Source organism: Alexandromys fortis, unplaced genomic scaffold (genome assembly GCF_014885135.2).
Source record: "Alexandromys fortis isolate MF-2015 unplaced genomic scaffold, M_Fortis_MF-2015_v1.1 scaffold_81, whole genome shotgun sequence".
Lineage (NCBI taxonomy): Eukaryota > Metazoa > Chordata > Mammalia > Rodentia > Cricetidae > Alexandromys > Alexandromys fortis.
The window spans coordinates 4,976,342-4,982,553 of NW_026067960.1; positions in this window are offsets into that span (position 1 = coordinate 4,976,342).

Sequence of the window (6,212 nt, forward strand, 5' to 3'; positions counted from 1 at the left end):
GGTGTCACTGTATCATGAAGATGTCGGGAAACCGTGAGACTGTGTGGAATGCTTTCTTCTGTGCGTGGGCTGGAGTGTCCACTCAAGCTTCCAGACTGCCGAGTTCTAGCATTCCACCCTGCACTGTAATGTGATGCATTTCAGTAAGCTCCACCCATAACCAAACCAGCCTGAAATGAGAGACTTCTAGAACTTTCCATCCATAACTATGAACTAGCCTGAAATAAGAGACCTTCCAAAACTTGCCGTTTTTAACTATGAACCATTCTGAAATGAGGGGCCTTCCAGAATGTCCACGCCATAGCTGTGAACCAGCCTTACATAAAGTCCCTTCCAGAATGTCCATTCTATAACTGAACCAGCCTTAAAGACCCTTCCAGAATGTCCATTCTGTAACTGAACCAGCCTTACATAAAGACCCTTCCAGAATGTCCATTCTATAACTGTGAACCAGCCTTACATAAAGACCCTTCCAGAATGTCCACTCTATAACTGAACCAACCTTACATAAAGGCCCTTCCAGAATGTCCATTCTATAACATATACATATACATAAATACACACACACATAAATAGCCTTACATAAAAATCTAGAATTTTCCATCCATAACTTTGAAACAGCTTAAAAATAAAGGACCTTCCAGATCCAGTGAGAAGAAAATATTGAATTTGCTTCCTATTGCTCACGGCTCCAGACAACAACAAAGAATTTCAGGTTAGCTCCTTGCCTCCCCCACCCTTTGCTCACACCACTCAATTGCCCAAATCCTCAGCAACAGATTTATGATTCTTTTTGAAAGGGCTGCATCGGAAAGCACAGATAGACGTATAATAAACACAAGGGTGTTTGTGAAGTAAATGTGACGCAGGTTGCAATGACTCATTTCAATACACTGGAGGAATCCGCCTTCTTACAGGATCCTGCCGGGGAAGGTTTTTCCTCAGGAAAAGATTTGATCAGAAGAAACATTCACCCCCATTTTGCTTTTCTCTAAGTCTCTCTGTTCACAGGTTGAGTTTGCTTAAGGGACTGTGGGACTGTGGTTGCTGTTAATCATCTCCTCTTCCTTCCTGCAACCTCCCCAGTCCCAAGGCTCTAGGTCTTCAATATGCCCTCGAAAACTTTTGCAACTACAGAAATAATTGTGCTGGTGTTCAGAGGTAAATAGGAATTGAGTTCCTGAGACATGAGGGTTATTGCTGCCTCGAGCTTGGAGCCTAATCAGGGACTAGCTCAGCCCCTCCTCTTCTCCAGAAGTCTCCAGACCTGGTGTCAGAGGACCAGGTTCAGCTTGTCAATCAATGGTCCCACTAGTCCGTCTACACACACGTTCTCTCTTGTGCTGCTGGTGGTGGAGAGTGAAGAGAGTCGAAGAGATGAGATTGCATGACCTGCCTTTCAAGCACGGCGCAAAGACTGTGTGGCACCTTTGTGTCAGATGCGTGGAGGTAGGAGCTATAAAGAAGAGGCAGGCGAGATAAACCAGAAACTAATGGAAACAGCTACCTGTGGGGGTACAGAGGTGATTTCTGGGGGATGAATAGAAGCAGGGACAGGAACAACCCCTTTCCAGCATTCCTTTTTACAGCTAGAATTTCTGAGCTGTATAAATGGTTCATGTATTCAGAAAATACAACAAGAAGCAAGAAGAGAAAACCTTCACCTGGACACAAACACAAACCTAAGTGCCTGTCACAGATAAACCACACAGAAATGAACCGACATGTTGGTGGGCATGCTGCAAGCATACAAAGAACAAAGAAATGGCAGGTGTGTGGTCAGGAATGGAGCCTGGTGCTGCTTGTGCTGGCTGGAGAGCAAATGATCATCCTTGGGAAGGTGGGTGGGTGGCAGGAAGAAGGCTGCAGAGGGCTCAGCATGGACGGCGTCTCCAAGTCCATGGTGTACAATGTTGGCTCATCTCAGCCCCCCCCCAAAAAGGACCAAAAGCCAGGACCCCATGGCAAGCAGTGATGGGGGATCCAGGGCACTCCTGCCTAACCAACCACTCCCAGTGCCCGCCAAAGGAGACACAGCGTCCTAGAGAAGTGGCTGGCTAGAATTTGGGCAAGAAGGAACAGAGTGAGCGAATCATTTTATAATCCCAGACCAAACAACAACAGCGAACACTTGTAAGAATGTGATAGTTACATGGACATATGAGCCAGCACTACAGGGCTGCTACTGATCACAGCAACTGTACTGAAGACAGGCAGGCAGGTACCTGTGAGTGTTCTTAAAGGCATGGATCAGGGTGCTGGCATCCTAGGGCCTCAGGCTTGGTTTAATTCCCTGCCTTGCTCCTTTTGGAGACAGAAATTCTGCATTTTCATTCTATATTGGATTTAAACGTTGTAGCCAGTCCCAGGGAGCGAGAAGGAGATCACTGCTCAGAAGTAGCTGGAAAGAACATCCTACAGGTTGAAGCCACAGGACCATTATTTGCACCTAGTGGAGGACAAGGGTTGGATCTTCTGACACTAAAGACACGGAGTTGGTATTCCCGGGACATCCCAGCAGCCCCAAAGTGTCCCTCCAGCCGTGGCAGGGGTCTCAGTTTCCCCACTAGGAAAAGAGAAAGGTTCTATCTAGTAGGGGAGATAGCCTCTGCCCCTCACAGCAGATGAAACAACCGTCTGTCCTGGTGCCCGGCTCAGAACACCGAATCAACAAAATAAGATCGCAGTTAGTTCCTTCTGTCTCTCCTGAGGAAACAAGAGCAACAGTGCAAGCCAGAGCCCTTTGCTGCTGTGCATATATTAAATGAGGGAAGTAGGGACTGGGAACGCGGCCCAGTTGGTAGAGTGCTTGCCTAGCATGCATGAAACCCTGAGCTTATTCCCAGCTGCTAGCCGCACACACCAGCAAGCCTAGACTTGAGGGGCAGAGGCAAGAGGATCTAAAGTTAAATATCAGCTTCAGGTACACGAGTTCAAGAGCATTGTAGGCTATATGAGTCCCTGTCTCAAAAAATTATTTTTTATAAAAACAAATGGCAGAAATGGTGGTTATGAATGGCAGAATTTGGTTTCTAAAGCAGGCATTGATTTTTAATTCTTTCATTTATAAAGGGGAACTATCTTCTTACTGTGAAGAGATCCCTCAGACCCCACTTAAACCAAATGTAAGCGGCACTTAGATCCTGTGCCGCCTCATGAGGGACAGTGCAAAGCATAATATAGATTGTTGCCAAACACTTTTAACCCAAATCAAATCGTGAGGAAGCAGACAAATGCAAACTTGGGGCTTTTACGTGACATGTCCGTGTTCTGAGAGGCAGAGGCGGGGATTATTCTGGATTCAGGGAGACTAGAGAACATGACAGCCAAATGGAACGCCTGATCCTCTCTTGGATTCTGGATTTTAAAGGCAGAAGCCACAGCGGATGTCTAAGGACAACGAGGACGACTCTCGGAGATGGTGTTAGAGGATAGTGTCGACTCCTAATGGGTCCACATGGGCCATTGCTGGGGTGATGTGGTCCAGCCAGTGTCCTTGTTCCCATGACACAGTCTGAGGTTCATAGGGATAAGTGTGCAATTTGATAGGAAACTATGTTCACAAACACACATGACTATGTATAGATTATAAACACGCGTGGCTTGCTGAAGGGTGCAAAGATGCTCTCATTGTCCTAGCTTTTCAGCTTTCCACACTTAGTGAAGGTTTCTGTTTTTGTTTCCACCTTTTCAATGTTCTAGAGAAATGTGGTTTCCACGGCAGTGAGCTCCTCTTTCTTCAGGGGACTCTGATGTGAGCAGAGGTGAAGCATCTCCTACCACCAGTTACAGCAAGCAGTGCAGAGAAGGCATTTCCTCATCTTAGGGAACTCGGGACGCGTTACAGAAAGGCGAGACAGATGTCACAGCCTGAGGCAGCGTTCAGGAAGGTCACGTAAGCATTCTGGTCTTCACTGGTCTGGGCTCACTTCTAAGTTGGTAGCCTGAGGAAAGTGTCATAGAAGGGATCACCAGATCAGACCTGGCTCCCACTTCCTTTGTGCTAACATTATAGATTATTGTCAACCAGTAATGAGCCTGATTTTATTTCCTGTGAGTCTTAATTGTGGTGCTTGCAGGTGGTGTACAAGGGCAAGTGTAAGCCTATGGCTAAGGGTGTGTCTTAGGCACGTGCTGGGTCCAGCCACGTGAGTTCAGATATCCCAAGTGGACTGTGTCCTTTACTGCCCCAGGGCACCCTATAAACAGTTACTTCCTGAAGCAGTATCTTCAACTCATTTGCCAGTAAACTTCAACTCATCCCTTAAGACCCAAGTGAAAGGTCTTTCCCAGCCCACAGGGTCTTTCTTGCCTCAGTCCTCTCCCAGCGACTGGGTGTCTGGATTTGGTGGCTGTGTGACTCCTCCATCCACACCTTTAAGTGTTTTCACTCACTAGTGCTCTCTTTGGACTGTCCAAAACTGATGTTTGCTGTTGAACTGAGGAGGCTGAGGCAGGAGGATTGCAAATTCAAGGCCAGCCCAGGCTAGAGATGAGCTTAAGACCAGTCAAGTGACATAGGACCCTGAAAATGGAAAGAAAAATGAAGAGATCAAGAGATGGGACTCAGTGGCAGAGAGCTGGCCCACTGTGATGAGGCCTTGGTTTCCAGCACCAAAGTAAATACGTGAATGCATACCCGACAGGCGAATGAGTGAAGATGCTAGAAACCACGAGGCTTGCCTCTCATGCCAGATCCACCAGCATGGGAAAACTTGTGGATCAGTGCGTCTAAATGACCTTAGGGGACACATAGGGGTTTTAGAACTGTGTCCCAGAATGCGACTTAATACCTCCTGAGAGCCGTTCTCTGCTTTCTTCCAGAAGTCTCTACTGTCCGGCTGTTTCTGAGCTGCCGCTGAATGCCCCATTGGGTGTGGAATTGGTTTCAAGTCATCAAAATTGTAAGTTGCAAAATCATAGTTGCAAGGTCTGGCCATTTGGCTTAAACTTTCATGTTTTAAAATAAAGAAAATTACGTAGAGGTTGAGTTTTTCCTTGATGGTGAGGTGTACCCTGAGCCGTGGATTAATACCTTCATAAAAATGCTCCTAAACAAAGCAGCCCCCCTGTTGTTTATGTTACTGCCTGTGACGTCTGCCGTGAGAGGGAGACTGTTTCCTGAGACTACCTGGATCTCATGCATATCATCCCGAAAGAATCGCTAGGCTCCCAAGTGGGATGCTCTCATTGGTTTGGATTTCTTCAATTTGGGGGGTGGCATAAAACTAGGAATCGGGAACCCTTGCTCATATGAAACATCTAGCATTCCCCTTGCTCTGCATGTAGTGAGTGCTCAATGAATGTTGGCTGAACAGAAGCATCCGTTCATCTTTGTGATCCACAGAAGTCATTTCCTCTATCCATAGATATGGGCAGGGAGGGGGGGCTGAAAGTGTTCCAGATGAGTGTGTGTGCGTGTGTTCCAGATGAGTGTGTGTGTGTGAGTGTTCCAGATGAGTGTGTGTGTGTGAAAGTGTTCCAGATAAGTGTGTGTGAAAGTGTTCCAGATGAGTGTGTGTGCGAGTGTTCCAGATGTGTGTGTGTGTGAGTGTTCCAGATAAGTGTGTGTTCCAGATAAGTGTGTGTGTGTGAAAGTGTTCCAGATAAGTGTGTGTGTGTGAAAGTGTTCCAGATAAGTGTGTGTGTGTGAGTGTTCCAGATGTGTGTGTGTGTGAGTGTTCCAGACGTGTGTGTGTGAGTGTTCCAGATAAGTGTGTGTGTTCCAGATAAGTGTGTGTGTGAAAGTGTTCCAGATAAGTGTGTGTGTGTGAAAGTGTTCCAGATGAGTGTGTGTGCGTGTGTTCCAGATGAGTGTGTGTGTGAGTGTTCCAGATGAGTGTGTGTGTGAGTGTTCCAGATGTGTGTGTGTGTGAGTGTTCCAGATGAGAGTGTGTGTGAAAGTGTTCCAGATGAGTGTGTGTGTGTGTGAAAGTGTTCCAGATAAGTGTGTGTGTGTGAAAGTGTTCCAGATGAGTGTGTGTGCGAGTGTTCCAGATGTGTGTGTGTGTGTGAGTGTTCCAGATGAGAGTGTGTGTGAAAGTGTTCCAGATGAGTGTGTGTGTTCCAGATAAGTGTGTGTGTGAAAGTGTTCCAGATAAGTGTGTGTGCGTGTGTTCCAGATGAGTGTGTGTGTGTGAGTGTTCCAGATAAGTGTGTGTTAGTGTTCCAGATAAGTGTGTGTGCGTGTGTTCCAGATGAGTGTGTGTGTG